The sequence below is a fragment of the Falco peregrinus genome, chromosome 11, assembly GCF_023634155.1.
Source record: "Falco peregrinus isolate bFalPer1 chromosome 11, bFalPer1.pri, whole genome shotgun sequence".
NCBI classification, from domain to species: domain Eukaryota; kingdom Metazoa; phylum Chordata; class Aves; order Falconiformes; family Falconidae; genus Falco; species Falco peregrinus.
The window spans coordinates 16,773,139-16,791,262 of record NC_073731.1 but is presented as its reverse complement, the minus strand read 5'-3'; positions in this window follow the sequence as shown (position 1 = coordinate 16,791,262).

The window sequence follows — 18,124 nt, the reverse complement described above, 5'->3', positions numbered from 1 at the left end:
TGTTGTGCCTCTGATAGAGCTGGACTCAATAGCTTGCTCACACTGCTGCACGAAGGCTTCCCTGTGGCATGATGAGGTCCTGGCACTTTGTGCAGTTTGCCACCATTGTATTTGGTCTTGTGGTGACAATGTCTGGCAGAAAGGATTACCCAGATCCTACATTGCAAGGATCTTGGGCCTTTCCAAAGGGCTCCGACATGTCCTGGTCAAGAGCAGACTGAATTTAAAGTCAGCCCAAGCTGAGGCCGAGGGAATCTGGTCATCAGATGCTGATCTTCAACTTCAAAGCACCCTTGGGAGCACTCTAGCAGAGTGAGAGCCTGTGACACCTGATCCTTTGTGAGCTTTGCCATGGTTAGTTACGGTGAGCTGATGTTTTGGATCCTGCTGGTTTGTTTCCATGTACTTTCCAGTCTAAAGACTCTGAACTCAGTCAGGGTGTTCAGCAAAGCCCATAAATGGCCTTGAGTTTTGCTGAAGTGTGAAAAACTTCAGACTAGATTTCTGCAATGTTGTATGAACGTTGCTTTACCCCTACGCCTCCGTCCAGCCACCAGCCAAAAATTCTGTGGGAAACAGGATCTTGATGTCAGTGTGGAGTGGCAAGTGATTCCCTTATGATTTGGGGTTTGCTGAGGCTTTGATCATGAAACCTCACAGACGGGAACTGTGAGGAAAAAGAACATACAATGTTCTTTCGAAAGGTTGCAGAGTTTCCTTAATCTTGCTCCCTGGAGCCATGCTGAAATCTTGCTAAGCCACCCAAATGCTTTCCAGAGCTTTTGCTGCATGGGAGCATCCTCAAGGCTGTAATACAGCCTTTGGCTTATTGCCAACATTATTATTTCCAATAATAATGAGCTGACTGATTACTGCCATCAATACCTGGCTGCTAGAAATGAGAAAGAAAAATATTTCAATTCTTTTTCTAATGACAGGATAGAAAATAGATAAACCCTGCCATTCTGGGACCAAAATATGGGTTTGGCTAGTCCAGAAAACTAGAGAATGGAAACTTTTCCTTTCAGATACTGAAAAAATATTTTAAGTGTATGAAGTTGCTGTGTAAAATTTAATAGATTAAGTGAACATAAACTTAGTGGCTCAGAGATACAGAAGAAGGCTGTGATATAGTGACTAGCAGCAGCCCTTTGGGTAGATATTGCTTATCTTACAGTATATTGATGTCTTCACTAGGCCTGAACTTGTTAGACATGACACCTCAGTCTCAGAGTAAATTACTGCAGTAGATTTTTACCTCAGGACATACAAACTCCATCCTACTAACTTCACCATAGATAAATTTTCATGATAGATATGAATTCCCAATTGTGTACATCAGAACTGGTCATGACTGGAGTGACAATAAGCAGCAGGCAAGAATGTTTTGTAATTGTTTCATGCTGCTGGGCCTGCTTTTCTTTCCCCACATTTATGTATTTTTTCTAAGGGGAGAAAATAGGTAAGAGTCTTATATTATGCTGAATGACAAGAAGACATGAGAATATTTGTACTTTTTGATCTAATGTGGTGTAGAATAGCCTTTCAATCTTGACTAGGGCCATAGCCTTTTGCCTTGAGCCGAGGCAGACTCAGCGAAGGAGCATTGGCATTGCAGGATTTATTCCCACTGGCATGAGCTGCCTAGGAAACACAAGCTGAGCAAAAGTTTACAGAGACAGCAAGAGAGAAAAGAGTGAATTTTAAAAGCCTGGAGGAAAAAATAACAGGAAAACAATATGTCTTCTCCTGCTGAAGGCTTAATCAAGTTTGGCCTAAGTCTTCTGGCTTGAGGCACTCTGCATCCTACTACCCAAACGATAGGTCATGTGTATTTGTTTCAGAAAATCTTGCCTAGTTGTAGAGCACTGCTGATTGCCTGGCTTCTTTAAAAAAAAATGTTTCAGCATTGAACTCATTCACTGGTCAGGGTAGTGAAGTGAGTGTGGCTCCAGTGAGGGGTGAAGGAAGACTGCAAGATGAACAAGGATGGTAGCAAGGAGGAACCTGGTCATTTTCACTGAGTGTTTTAGTGAGAGAGTAGTTTGTCTGAGGATGGAGAATGTGAGGAGACTTGGAGGCAGCAAGAGAAACTTGCCAGTGTATAAAGTTGAATCCAGATTCTTAGGAGAGGAACACTGTGATGGGACAAGAGGCACCAACCACAGATCGCAATGTGGGAAATTCACATTCGTTACTGGAATGGGGTGCAGCACTGGAATTGATGCCCAGAGAGTCTGTGGGATCACCAACCTTGGAGATACCCAAACCCTGACTGGACGAGGCCCTGAACAAACATGACCTCAGCAGGCTCTACTCTGGGCAAATGATTGTCCCAGATAACCTACAGAACTCCCTTCCAGCCTGAATTATTCTGTCAGTCTGAGTCCAGTCCTACAGCTGGCAACAGAAGGACCTTGGCTATCATGCTTCATGGAGCAGTGTGAGTCTCTGACTCATGACTAGGCTGGAGTCACTGATAAATTCACTGTATTTCATGACTCTATGTCAGATTTTATGGGGAGCCTGACAGCTACAAACTTTTTGACTCTGCAAGGCAAGAAATTATTTGCTGACTCATATCAGTAATAAATGCTGGTATTTATCCTGTCCAGCATGGGCAGCTGATTCCTTTGAACTTTTTGTGATGCTTTGGACCAGGGCAGGCAATTAGTTCCCTTGAAAATGCCTTTTCCGTGCATGCTGTGACCCAGACTTTCAAAGCCTCCAGTTCCCCAGCCGAAACTTGGGTCTGCAGGAAAAAGCTTAAAGCAAATGGCAGCTGGATAGATCAAAGCAAATGCTCTGGGCTATACCCTGCTCTTGAGGGATGCTCTGGGGACAAAGCTGTCTGTTGGTTCTTCATCGCAACGGTAATGCTCTAGGTTGCAGAGGATGAGTTGATGGATTGCTGTTTACATCAATATTCTCTGCTGTAAAGCAAAATTCAAGGAACAGCTCTGGTATTTTATCTGCTTTATGTGGGAACATGGTCACTGATGCCCATGATTCATACTATGGCATGACTAGGACTCTGGTGTGTCACATAGCATTTCTGAACTGAGAATGACAACTTCAAGTATTAAGCTTTGCTGTAGATGTGTTTTGTTAACCATATGATGTACCTATAACAACTTTTCATAACTGAAGAATAAGAAGTGGATTTCTCATTATCTAGCTGGACAAGCGCCACTAACAAAAGGGCAGACATACTTTAATTTAGACAAAAATCCCTATTTCGGTTATATTCAAAATACAGAATTTCATGGAGGTGTGTTTTCCTTTGCATTTCCACAGCATTGAAAGGAGGTTTGAGGCACTAGCAACATTACCTCAGATTGCTGCAGCAGCTGCTTGTATGTTTGAGCCCCCAAAACATTTTCTTGTCTTGGCATGAACGAGTGCATGTGTGTGTACTGGGTGCAGACTGTTTGATCACTCCTGTCATGTGTAGCCTGGCAGAGACATGGTGTTTCCTATACGAACTGCCATCTCTTCCCAGCTCACGAGTGAAAGGCTAAACATTAAGCAGAGACTAACAAGATTCCAGTTCTGCAGCACATTTTAATTTCAGCAGTTTGTATTCTGCCATATACCCAATACTCTCTCCTAAGGGGAAAAAGCAACATAATTAACATGGGATAGATTTTGTTCAATGTACTCTGTTTCCTTCCGTTATTGTATTCATCAGAGGAACTATTTAGAGAGAAAGATTTTCAGAGTGTTGTGTATGGTTTTTTTTAGCTGTTCAGGGGATATTTTTTGTTGTGTTTTTATATTTGGTTTTAAGAAAGCACTATTTTAGAGGTTACATTTTCAGAAGCCATTGGATTACAGCCATTTCAGATACATAATGAGAAGGGAGGAGACAGTAAGAACTAAAAAAGATTATTATTTTTCCCATTACCAGCAAGAACATCATCTGAGTCCCATTAGAGAGGTAACTGCCTACATTAATAAAATAAACCAATATATAATCACCACCAGTTTTAATGCTGGGGCTGAATGACCTAATTTAGTAACTCACTCATGCTGTGTTTTAGTAGTGTGGCCTCTCTCGTGTTATCTGAGTAAATAGAACAGATGCAGATGCTTGCCAGAGTTTTGGAGTCTCATAAACTTGTCTCTACGGACTAGCTTGAATATGCCTTATAAATTCACTGGTCTTCACTTACTGGACTCAAGCTTCAAAGCAAGCATGAAAGCTAGAAATGCAGGTTTTCTACTTACAGATCCAGTTGGTTTTTTTAACTCAGATCAAACAGCAAGGAGAAGCTAGAGAGAGAAACAAGAGTAGCACATAAAGCGCCTTTTTTATTAATAATTTTCCACTGGCTTTATTGAACCTATCTTCCTTCAGTGTCTGAGACATGAAGAGAGTTATCTCACTATCTTTGTAGGGGCATTTTCATTCTCTTACAGATCTAATTACCTAATTGAGGGACAACTAGTTTAGAGATGAACAGAACTTTTGCTCTGTGGTTTGTGTTTCTTTCTGTGGTTCCCTCTCAGATTTCTGTATTTTTTCTGTATGGGGGAACACATCCCCAGTGAAAGACACCTGTGTGCTTTGGAGTGCTTTTTCTGCAGATCAGCAATAGCTGCTGTGTGTCAATAGTTGTAAATAGAAGCAACTCCATGAGAAAATCCAGTAGCTAATCCAGTTCTCCAAAAACAAAAGATGGAAGTAAATAAGGCAAAGCATGCCACCCTTCAGCCCCTGCACCAGGAGCTGTAGTCAGGTAACGTTTGTGTCTTGAGCAAACCCCTGAGCATGCCAATGGGCAGTCCCATCTCACAGCAAAGCGAGCGGGCACAGGCCACCGGCAACTAGGAGGTCAGCACAGCAGCTGCGTGAAAGGTAGCCAGGATGCTGGGGTAGGCAAAGACACCACAGAATCCTTCTGTGCCTGACAGCAGTCACAAAATTTGCCAGGGGACCAAGACCCGCCAAGGGTGACTGCTGTCATCACTGCTCAGCACCAGCTCTTTGTCAGTGGAAGATATGATGACATCTGTCTCAAAACTTGTCTTTTTAACACCAGCAATATAATTTCTTCCTCTTCCAAACCCAAATCATTTGAAGCCCTAACTTTTGGCTGGTTTTCCATGAGCATATGAAGTTTTTGAGAATGAACTCAGTTTTTCCAGTTGCCTTCTTCATTTGTCTAATGAATTTTCCTCCCCTTCCCATCATCAAATAGACTTTCCCAGATGATGGGGAGGCTCTTCTCTGGAGGAAAAAGATTCTTCTTTGACAAAGAAAAAGTTTTAAATGAAGATTTAAAAAGCTCCTGGTGATTTAGGGGTTCTTAATATTTCAAGTACTAAGTTTGAAACATTGTAAAGTGACAGCAAATGCTGGGTACCTGCCCTCTCATCCCTGATACTATTTATTTGAGGTATCCTAAATTGACATACAAGACTATCACTCATTTTTGGCCCAAAATGTATCTTAGACATTCAAAAATCTCATTCCCAAATATCTATTTGTGCCCCAGATCAGAAGATTGGGTGAAAGTTGCCAGTGTTTAAAACATGCAAACAAACAAATACTTGGATGTTTTTAACTGTTTCCTGTTTTCTGAACTGTCATGGTTCATGTTTTCAATCTAATTCTTTCTGGCTTTTGGAGAGAGAAGATCTCCTTCCTGCCTTGCTTTCTAACTAGCTTGCTAGACTAAGGAGTTGAAAAAAACCTGCACAATGGAAGAAACTTTCCTAAGTAGGATATATCTGCCTACAGCCCAGGCCCGAGCACAGAGCCTGGATCCTATGCTTGCCTTGACTCTCTACATCCAAGCTCACACCAACTAGTCACTGTGCAGGCACACTGACAGATCTTCTGCTGTACTTACCTAAGCAAATCTCCTCCTTTCTGCACAGCGTCTCCTGTGATCATGTGTGAGACCCTGTGGCGCCCTGCTGCTGCTTTTTGCCCAGCCATTCTGCAGGGCTCCATCATCTGTCTCAGCATCCCACGGTAAAAGGACTGCGGGAGGTAACTGCCACATTTCACATACAAGGTATGAATCTCGTTACTTTTTACCTGTCCTGCTTAACACAATTGACATATTTCTATTTTTCAGATGTATTATTTACTGTTGCTAGAAACAGAGGATGTTAATGCAGAATTCCTTGCTCCCTAGACCTGAACACCCAAAAGCGCAGTGAGTTTTTACCAAGTGTTCTTTAAAGAACAACTCAGTATGAGAAATCCTCCTACAAATGCCACGTGAGTCCATGTAATCAGCCCTGCCAATCCACTGCAGACTGCAAACAGCCATAGACAGGATTCCAAATGGTTAATTTTAAATAACTCATTTTCTCCGATCTCTGCACAAATTCCTGTCGTGTTGCATTACACGTAAACAACTCAGAAATGTAAGGACATGCCTTTCAGTCAAGAACTAGTATGGCTGAGCGGATTAATTGCAGTTTGTAACAATATAAAGTGAAGCAGTCTGATTAGAGTTTCTATTGTTCTTTGGGATAAAATATTTTATGTGACTGTAAAGCCAACTTTTCTGCTGGCACAACTTTATTGACTTCTGTGGAGAAAAAAAAGACTCATGTAAAATCCATAGTACATCATTGTTTGTGTGCTGTTATAGTAAATAAATTTTATAAGCCTTCTGTAAATGACATGTGCCATATCAGATCCCAGACCCTATGGAAATGCCAATGTCAGTGAAATGAGGCAATAGGAACATTTTGCTTTGGGGGAGACACTTCCGAATGATCTCTTAGGACTTTATGGATTTGAAGGGGTTTCCCACTTCCATTTTTTTCACTGCTTCTGTCTTCTTCCTAATATATTGCTCTTAAAACCTCCTTGTCATTCTCTTTAGTTTCATTCCTGTGTACTCTAGAGTTAGTTTTCTGTTCTGGCTGCAGGCATTGCTCTGATGTTTTGTAGCAATCCAGTACATGCAAGCCCAGAAGCTCTGCAACACAATTTCTAGTACCTGCCAACAGGATTAATGGGAGGAACTTCCATGAAACCTCTCTGAATACATCCCTCACTGAGCAATACGTCGCTCAACACTTTACGATGGGATTTTCCTCTTCCTTTTTTTTTTTTTTTTTAATCTCTATCTCCTTCTCCTTTCCTCTCATTTTTAAAAGCAAAACATTGCAGAAAAGACGTTTAAATGGATAACGAATGCATAGTCTGCTTGGGTTTTTTTTGAGGGGAGGTGGGAAATCCCTCTGAGGCAGATATACTGGTACATAGCTGCTTGGCTCTGTCTCTTCCTTTGAAAGATTTTTGGGTTGTTTGCCTTTGTTTTGTATAAAACCAGTTTCCTTTATTTTAGTTTTCTTTGTTTATTTTTCCAGTTTGCAGAATGCCATCATTGGGGGTGATGACTGCCCAGAGAGGTCAGAAGTTGTTTGTGGTGTTTTGGATCCCATGTAAGTGCACTGGGGGGACTGAAATATTTTTGACAAGTGTGTGGGCTTGCCAATCCAATTCCATCCTGTCCATGCTGCTGGATTAAAAATGAAGGTCACAAATATTCTACAGAATCTGCCAATGTCTAATTGTTTGCCTCCTGTTGAGTTATCAGGATTCCAACAGGGTTTCACTTTTACAGGACTAGCACGTTTTATAGAACAGGAGACATTTTTAATGTAATATTTGCAATTACATTTCACTATTACAGTACTGCCTGACACTGGGGACCAAAGCAAAAATACTAGATGGAAAAGTACAAGCTGCTGCACTTTGAACTAAAGCTGTGTGTATTGGCACAGGGGAGCATGTAGCTCACATCACTGGTGGGACATGTTACATATAGATCACATTAAACCAGGCTGCAGAATCGCAGATGTTTAAATCAGCATTGTAAAATCCTGAAAAAGTGTAAAAATGAGGAAAAAATTTACATTATCAAAATATTGAGTCATTACTTTTATATGTGTAGGAATCCTTTCTATAGAAAGAGATTCCTTATCCCTGTCCATTTCTGTAAGGCATCCTCTTTTTTTTTATATATCCACTCTGAGTGGGTAGAAGCTTTTAGTTTTTGATGGGAGGCGTTTTGAAAGAAGCTATTTTCACACTGCACGTAATAGCATGGTTGGAAGGACAATTCCTGCAAATTCTTCCATTTCTGGGTGTGAAGATCCCCAAAGGCAGCAGGAACCGCTATTGCTACCCATGTGGTTTGTCACTTGAGGACTGGGGTTCTTTATTTTATTTATCCAGCCTATCTGCTGTAAGCAATCACTCCTTAGGCAAGTACATGGAGTTTCAATCTCAGATTGCATGTTTGCACATAGTTTTTGCTTACTATGAACAACTTCAGATGAAATATTGCTTAATTGTTCAATAATTGTATGTAATTTTAGGACCAATTAATTCCTCTTTGGGTGACTTTAATTACTTTGATGAATATTGAGGCATGGTACAATATGTTCCTCCCATGAGAATGTTTAGCTGTTCTTAAGTCAGAGGCTGTTGGGAATAAAACAAAGCAACTGACAGGATCAGGTTTTGATTAAAAAAAGAAAAGCACCCCACATAAAGACTTTTTAAAGGGAAACTTCAATGTCAGTTCAACATTACTGATAATTTCTGCAGCTGGGTAAACACCATTCTTTTACAACTGTGGTAGGCAGAGCATGAGGGTACTGGGAACAAAATGTGGCTTTGTATTGAATTTTCCTTAACTGAGCTTTTTCAAAGCAACATGGGTTAACAGGTCAGGAGGTGACCGCATGGGCAAAAAAGATACATAGCAGAGAATGACAGAAATCAAAACTAACAGAGATGGGTTTTTTTAAACTGTGGTCATCTCCAAACCTTGCCAGTCAAGAACTGTTTGCTGTAGTGTAGGCCAGATTTGACCAGAACATTTATTTGTTGCAATCGGTAGCTGTATCAGTAGCTCTGAAAACAAGGGATTGTATTTTCTTCTTTCTTCAGATTCTGTTTTGCCTACGGAATGGGGAATGGATCATTAGCAGAGCACAGATACCTCCGCCTCTGGCTTACCCATAGCCTCCACAGTGGTGACCAAAAGCTGTGGTCCCCTAACCACCCTCTGAAGTCCCACATGAGGTACCCATGTGTGCATGCCTGTGGTGTGAAAACCTTGATGGCAGGCAGCCCTCAGAGCTGTCATCAGCAATCAGTCCTTTAGGGCTTCTTCAGGCAAGCGCTGCTGCAAGCCCAGTGAGGACAGGCACCCTTTCCTTGCCTGTGCTGTAAAAGTAGTGCAGATACGTGGGTGAGCTCAGCTACCCTGCACTTCAGGCCAACACCTTCAACAAGCAATTCAGGGTCAGCTGCAAAGGCATGCAACTCACACTAATGAGAAGATGTGTACAGGAGGTCAGACTTACTGTCTAGTCCTGGAAAACCAGAGTGTAATTTTTGTTTGTGTGTGTTTTCATCTGTCATTTTTCTTTAAAATAGATTTTTTTTTTGTAAGACACCCAGGAATTATTGCTTAAAATTAAGCAAAAATATCTAATATTTGTAAGTCTCAGTAGAAGTTATCTGTTGGCACTGCTAATATAGTTATCTCATTCTACCACAGTAAAACATGGAGTTGCAATTCCAATGAGTATAAGAAGGGCCTATCTGGAGCAGTTGGGTTTATACCCTCAAGGGAGAAGCTGAAGAAAGGAAAGGGAAAAACCCAGGAGAATATGATTGTGTCTGTAGTGGTTCACAGATCTGTTTGCCATCAAATCTAGCATTGTGGTGGTGACACGGAATTGTTTCTGCATTCTTTGCTTTTAGCTGTAAGTAAGGGGGTTTGACTCTAAAGCTTGAAACACTCAAAGGTTTAGTGTTTTGAGTAAGGCAATGATCCAAAGCCTATAAAGGCAGAAGAAAAACAGTCTTTGGCTTCAGTGGGCATTGCATCAGGCTTTCAGATGACTAGCAATCAGCAGACTTCATTCTGTGTAATTCTGTATGAAAGAAGCATTAGTTCTCCAACATACAGTCAGCTGAGGAGGAATAAGACGCTCTGTGTCTTACAACTCACCCTCCTGGTCAGCAGACACGCCTGTCACCGAAGGCAACGGAGATGTTCTTGCACAAGTGGTGGAAAGGCATCTCGCTGTGCTTTGCAACGGCTGCTTCCCGCTAAGCCGTCTCCAGAGGGAGAATTAGCAGAGACTCCATTGTCACATACCCCAAACCCGATACCTGGGTGACATTTAAACGAGCACAGGAAAGAGCCTGAAGACTCTGTGACCCCGGTGAATTGGGGGATCGTTTTTTCCAAAGGGAAGGCGAATGTCGGAAGGTCAGATGACAGGTGCCTACACGCACGTTGCTGCTGCACAGTGCGTCAGCTGGAGCTCGGGCGCCGCCGGTACCAAAGAGGTGGTTCCAGAGCAGTAAGCACTTCAGCAGCTCCTAGCACCGGTCCCTCGACTTGGGAAGGATTTCATAACACGTCTGAAAGCCAAAAGCTTCTTTTGACTGCTAATTTAATAAAGAGCAGCGAACCACTGGGTAAGTCCCTGGAAGATAGACTAAATCAGGCTAATTTGTTATATAATCCCTTTTTAATGTGGAGAATTAAGGTGACGGCAAGATGACTACATGTTTAATTCTCCAAATAATTACTGGCGGGTATTGACATTAAAGATGGGAGAGAGCAAGTTAATTTCTGCTCTTGTTTTCAACACGTGCCAAACTCTTACTTCACACCAGTGAGGAAAGGCTGGAAGCTGTTTCATATGCATGAAGTAACAGTTGGCACAAATCGCTGGGGGGAGAAAACTAAAAACCACTAAAGCCCAGCAACCCAAACTGTCACTTGCTGACAATTTTGACTCACTCTGTTGAGAAAAAAAAAAAGACCAAAACAAAAAAGAAAAAGTAAACGAAGGCCTAATGCAGGGTATTCCACCTGAGTAAAACCAGGTGTCTGGTCCTCCTCAAGGCAAATAATGCCTGAGAAGGCAGCGATGGCCTCAGTGTTCCAGCCTGCTCCTGTCCCCCCGGGGATGCGCTGTCGCGGGCAGGACTGGAGCGGGGTGAGAGCGGGGCAGGAGAGAATGACGCTCGACTCCAGCTGGTCCGTCCTTCTGCTGAGGCTCTCAGCCACGAAAAACCTGTTCTCCCCCCATGGCTAGGAATGGAGGTGCTGGTGCTCATCACGGCTAACAGTGCCTGTCCTGCTTGGGGCATCTTTGCCATGTGGATCAGGATCATGGAGTTTACATCCTCCCTTTACCACCACTGCTGGATTTACCCCAAAACAGCTGGAGGTAGCAATATCTGTACAACCTGCCTTTAACTCGTGTCTCTTCACATAGACCTGAGGTATCTTTGACATTTGGGCCACGGCTGCCAGGGCCCTGGTGGCACTCAGGGGCCCTAATGTCCCTGCCCAGCCCCTGCACACCCTGCTCAGGGCCCAGGAGACCATGTCAGCTCCCTGCCCCAGCAATGCTGCAGCAGGGCCAGGTGGAGCCCCCCACAGCTCTGCCAGGCCACGGGCCCGTGCCCCAGCCTGTCCCCACAGCCCACACGGCACCCTGGCAAGCGCCATGGGTTACGTGAGTTTTCTTACACGTTTTCTGTTTGAGGTGACGTCCTGTGCTCATAGGACTCGATGACCATCTAAGTCTTCCCTGTCATTTATGTAAGTTAATACATAAGTGTTTGAGAGTCAAAACATGCATATGATATATGAGATACACCATATAGAAGTATTATGTATGGTTCCTCTAAGATTTCCTCCCACCTAACTGTCCTGCGCTCTCCCTTTCTTCTCCTTGTTCTCTCTAACTTGATGTCTACAGGGAAGAAGAGGAGCTGAGGATGAAGTCATGCAGCCTGGAGAGCAAGGGACGACACTGGGCAAATTCATATCAAGAGTTAAGTTCAGCATGTTTCCTGTCAAACCACTCCAGAATCAGATACTTTCCTCCTTTTTTGTTGAGGGCTAGAATATTACTTGCAAGCCAAATCTTGCTTGTTCAAATGACTCCCCCCCTTTTTTTTTCAAGACAGAAACTGTTTTTGAAGTTTGACATGTTTCTTGTTTTCATACCATGTTGATTTTCTGTGTGGTTCACTCTAGGCATCCTATGACTGACAGCTTATTATCTCGCCTTATGAAAATCATGCATGACTTCTGGGAGCTGTCTGTCAAAAGGAGACAACACACTGAGAAACTGGTACCTTCTCTCTAATTATCTGTGTTAATGGTTGCTCAATGAACCTGTTAACCGCCTGAAGTGACTTGCATCTTTACAAGTACAGTACTGCATGGTCTTTCTCTGCAGTCTTTCTCTGCAATGTTTAAATGGCAAATGCTACCCATGCAGCGTCCCAGTCTAACTTCACCTTTGGTCTGGTGGTTTCCAAATGCAGCTGGTGTTACTGATATTGGACAGCAGACCCCTTCCTGTGCCTTCAGAAGTAATGGCTGTAGATGAATGTTCCCTCCTCCCCTTTTCTCCTGTCCTCTGACAATTGCCTTAGTTCAAGGTTTATGCCTTTCAGTGAAGCACTTAAGCACACACTTAGCTCTAAGCACTTCATTCCTGTCATTTCATTGAATAGGGATGGACTTAAGTGCCTACTCATAGTTCATGGCTTGCCAGCACTTCAACAGTTTCTTTTGCAGTGCCCAGATAAGATAAAAGTTAGGAGCCAGCCCTGACAGTCCTGCACCTGGAGGAATGGTTTGCTTTCTGGTTGTGATAGACAACACCATTCAAACCTTTCATGAAACTCCAAAGTAGAGGTTGATGGGGCCCTAGGTCAAGCTGCTCATTGAGGATGGAGGAAAGGTGCTCTCCCGAAACCTAGGTCTGACCTGCAGGAAAATGAGAGAGGGAAAGATTCCTCCAGTTTCTCTGGTTGTGGCCCACTGGTAGCACCATGCTCTGCTGGGGCAGGACACCCCAGCAGGAAGTCAAACCTTCGTACTGTGGCCATAATGTCTCAATTCTCCAGCACAGGCTGGTGGAGACAGCTGTTTCCTGTCCCTTCCAAATCCTACCGCCATCCCCAGACACCCACACAGATCTCTTCTCTGCTGCACCTCCTCCCAGGATCAGCTCACCCTTAGGAGTCAAGAGTATGTACGTTTAAGGGCAGCTCAGGAAGCAAAAAGAAAGAAGAAAAACATAATTCATGTTGTTTAGGGCCTGACTGAGCACCTTGTCCACACTGAGATTAAGTGCTAAGAAATTAACGATCACAAGAATAAGAGGAAAATAAATAAGCCATATTAATCTCAACAGCAGAAATCATCTCTGGGGGTGGTGCCAAGATGAAATGAGAACTGTTGAAGTGTGGCCAGTTAAAAGACTCTAATTTTTCACACCAGTTAGAACACAGATGAGTTTAGAAGTTGTACCTGTCCTGGGAGGAAGGGTTGTAGGGTAGCATGTAGTAACCTAAAAGTGAGACTTCAGAGAGTTTTTGGCTGGCATTTGGAATACCCTTGGAAGCTTTACAATCATCTAATTTTGCTTGACTTGGTGTGCATTAGCATTTTATATATGGCAATGAAGAAGGAGTTTGGCTTAGGACTAGTTGCCACTGGCTTCCTGAGCGTTAGAAAAGCCAAGCTAATGTAGGACTTTAGCCAGATGTCAAACCTCACTCTTGTCCCCCCGTGGCTCTGTTCCACAGAGGATTATACCCAGCCAGTTTCCAGCCCAGGCAGCTGCTGAGGAAGAGTGGACCACTACGTCCACCAGAGCTTGGCAGAGCTGCAACCAGCTTTAAAGGATTTTTTTGAACACGTGGAGAGCATACTCTGCTCTCAGTTACACCGGGTAAAAGCATGATATAAGTTGCTGGCCCTGTTCCAGTCCTTTTGTGCTGCTGCGGCAACAAAAGAAGTCAGAAGACTGCACTCACTGATAAAGCAGGGAGAAGTCATTCTGCAAAGGAGTCAGTTGGCTGGGCAGCCCTGTGCTCTGCTCCTTGTGCTGCCAGCACAGCTGAGTGCCTCTGGGAGTGTGGTCACCCAAAAGCTCTGGCTGCTAGCATGGCCCTAGCAGGTCTATGTGGCTTGGCCCTGCAGAGGAGCCCTGTGGCTGCACTACCTTGTGCTGACAGCCATAGATAAACTGCATTTGTGCCCCTGTGCCACCTTAATAATAAGCGTGGCCGTCAGGGATAGCTAAAACTGAGGGAAAAACTGGGCAGCTTTGTTGACATGGGGAATTTAAGTTGCATAGGTAACAATGGAAAAGTTGAGTTGGGGAAGAAGGGCACTAGCCAGCCACACTGGGAATCCCTCTTTCTGAGCATGGATGGTATCTTTTGTGGCACTGCTTTAGACAGCTGTGTTGGGCAAACTCCCAGCTCTTTAGGGATCCAGTGGACTATCAGAAAAAAACCAACATCATATGTCATTCTAAGTATGTACTTGCTGTGAATGAATACAAAGACCTATTCATTACTCCTAGTGTTCACATAACTGACAGATTAAATCACTCTCTGGCTGTGAAAATGACAGTGGCCCAATAGCTAACGCTGTCTAACAGTTTCCATTTGAAGGCGGTTTCTGATTGTTATAATTTTGTCAGGATTCAGCTGCTTGAGCTGGAATTTCCCATGCCATATGTCACCAGAAACTGAGGTTTTGTATGTGAAAGGGCCTAGATGAATAGTCATGGCATTTCCAAGTTCCTGGATCACTGAAAAGTCACTTGAACACAAACTTTCAGAGAGTAACTGTACATTTCTCCTTTCCTGAGGGAGCAGGAAAACCACCTGGAGTTAGATGCTCCCCTGTGGTCAGTGTTCAGGCCAAAGCTGGAGTTGCAGCTAAACAGCCTGAGTGCAAGAGGTTCATGTTCAAGGCTCTCAACTTGGTAGACTTCCTTGACAGTTTTAAAGTTTTCCAAATGACCAGTGTCTTCTGAGGCTGTACTTTGGTCCACTGACATACTTAGTCCCATATGTAGCCCATACTGTTGACAAAAATTTTAAGCAGACTGAGATTACGCTACCAGGGAGCACAATTGCAAAGATGGCATCTAATGGCTTGAGTTTGAGCACATCTTGGGTTTGGGTATGTATGATAGTTTTATAGCTCTCCTCTGCTCACCCTTTACCTTCTCCACTGCTGTCCAGTTGTCATATTTCTGATCGGCATTCCCTGTCATACAGAATCAGGACCAGTTTTCCTTGTGGGTCTGAGCACCAGGCTGAAGCTGCTAGTTCCTGGACTTGAGTTACTTTGGCAGCTTTTAGAATTACTTTAATTTGATCCACTGAATCATTTATTTTTTTTTCTCATGTTTTCCAAACAATACTGGAGAGGTCAACAGGAAGAGCTTTCAGGGGGAACTGAGTTGTCCCCTGGTGAGATGCTTGTGTTGGGAGGCTATTTGTTGACCAGAAATAACTGGCATGACTGTGGGTCAGGGGTGGGGTTTAGTGGACCAAAAGTAACTTTGAGGATGATATGTTCTTTCTGAGACTAATATCAGCAGATGAATTGCACTTTGGGTGGAAATGTGCTCTCTGATCTGCAGCCTATATAACCCTCTCCCTTTCCCTACAGATATTTTTATTAGTCCGCTTTACAAGCCCTAGAAAGGACCTCTAACTGCCACAGGAATCTGAGAAGGCTTGTGTAAGGTCCCTAAAGGAGGTTTTCCTTAACCATTGTGCAACCCAGAAAATTTCCAGATCTCAGTAAAAACTCTGTATGTGTTATATTTTCCCAAACTGGGCATCAATGTGAATTGTAGGAGCTATTGGCTACAAACTGTCTAGAGGTAAACTTTATAACGACCCAGAATATTTTTAATTTCACTACCCACGCTACTGGACCTTCAGATGATTTAGAGCTCTGACAAACCTGAATTTCCATTAAACTAGATGGCTTGGGTCTAATTAGTAACATTATCCCAGGAAGACAGTGTTCAGGATGGCCTGCAAAAAATACCTGACCATTTACTGTAGCCTGCTTTTATAGTGGGCTTTGCAGTTGTACTGGATTCTGTAATGGCGTTGCCATGGCATTAACAGTACCTTAGCTGGCCAATTTAAAACTGGTTGGGTATGTCAATGCCATGCTAGAGTTCTAATAAGGTCTGTGGTAGAGACACATCTGCAGTTAGAAACTGTCATCATTCTGCACTGCCAACATGGTGTAATACTCTGCACAAATCCTCAAGCCAGACCTTAGGAAATTAATCTGGATCCTATAAACATTTTACTGGGAGGAAACAAAAATACTTGCATGACCTGCCAGCTCTTTTTGTCTCAATAGGTAGGACTTCATATGGAGGAAGTGGTCTTTTCCCTTGGTGATAATAAAAGCACTTTATATTTTTGCTGCAGTGGAAAGATCAGGCATTATATAGACCAGGTTGAACAGTATTCAGTAAACTGCAGATGTCCTTAAGTTTCCATTATAAACTTGATTTTATTCCTGTTCTTTACTTTGCCAAAATTAGCCCTATACACCTACAACTTCACAGGCATAATCTTATTCTGGAACAGATTTTTTGGAAGAGTTGAAGGAAACTGGTCAAGGTGTTTAAGAGAGATGATGGCTAAAAAAAAAATGAGATCATCTGCTTGGAAAGATTCCTAAAGGCTTTTTGGCTTGTCATATCCTGAAAATTCACTTGCCTAGAGATTAAAAAAATATTTCAGATCTGTTGGTCTTGGCTAGAAATGGTGCCTTTGAATAGTTTTAGGCTGTCTGGTGACAGAATTATTTGGTTACTGAAAGTGGTTCCTGCCTCAGTGTGTGTATGTATACGTGTTATGTGTTCTCTGGAGATGTTAACTAGTCAGTGCCAATGTGCTCATAAATTTATAGTGGCATATGTAAGGTTTCTAAACAACTCTGCGTGTATCTTAAAACAGACACATTGCTTCCCTGAGACTAGTCCTATCTGTACGCACTGCTGCCTAAAATCCTCACCTGTGTGTTTCCTGACTCCCACTGCAATCCATGCTGAAGCTGACAGCACGGCTTTACAGTCCCTTCTGCGCAGTCCCTGGAGACCTCTCCCAAAGGGAACAGCATTCAAATCTCATTCTACCCATCCCAGTGCTCTTTCCCGGGTCAAAAAATTCCTACCTGCCATGACGTGTGGCAATAAGTCAGTCTCTGATGGTTGCAAGCCACACATGAGAAGTCTTAAGTCAATATTATTTTTCAGCATATATGTTTTGTGGCTTATTTCGGGTTTTATGACAAAGTAAGTTCTGAGGCATAATGTTCTATTCTTAAAGAGGTTTTATTTCAAAATATGTGCTTAGGGCTTTCTCGTAATTTTTAAAGACAGTTCTTGAAGTCTGACCAAAACCGGAGGCAAACAGACTCATTAGACAATTTTCAGTGTCTCTCACTTTAAGTAAGAAGAATGTGACATCTGGAAACAGTATAGTTGTGCTATACCACTGCATTAATGTGGTCTCCTGGGATCACTACTTACCCACTGCATCATCCCCTTAGCTTGTACTGAAGGATACAGCACAGCAACAGTAAAGTCTGCCCTGCATGTGCTACTGACCATGGGACATGGCCGTTGTCCCCTGGGACCTTGTTTTTAGTTAATAATGTTGCCAGACTTTTAAACATTTAAGCCTTGATCTTTCTGAGCTCCTGACTTTAGTTGGTTTTGTTGTTGAAGTCAGGTTCCTGACCTACAAATTGCTGGAGCCTGTGTGTGTATCTGGGAGAAGTACAACACCACGCTTTCTCTGTTTATTATTCCATCAGCATCTGTTCTTGGCCACTATTTGAAGCAAGCTCTTGGGCTAGACGGACCTTTGTTTTGACTCGGTGTGAATGCTCTTAGGCTACATTCTCAGTGTCAACAAAGAGTTGACTATTTGCTGAAAACAGGGCTAGGAATTCACTTTGTCATTTTAAAGATTCTTTTTACTGTTGCTCTGTTTTGTGAAGGAGCTTTGGTATCTCTGTGCTCCGGAGCTAGGACTTGAATCCCAAGCAAAGCATTATCTTGGAGGCAGGGATACGCTTTTTTCCTCCCATTCTAGTTCATATGTTCACTTCTGGCTCCTGACAATCATGTTTTCTATGTGCTTGGTAGATACTTGGTAGGGGTTTGCACCTGGATGCTGCTGGCAGCGGGCACACCCTGGCAGGACTGAGCTGCACACTGCTGGCTGCTCTGCCATGTGGCACAG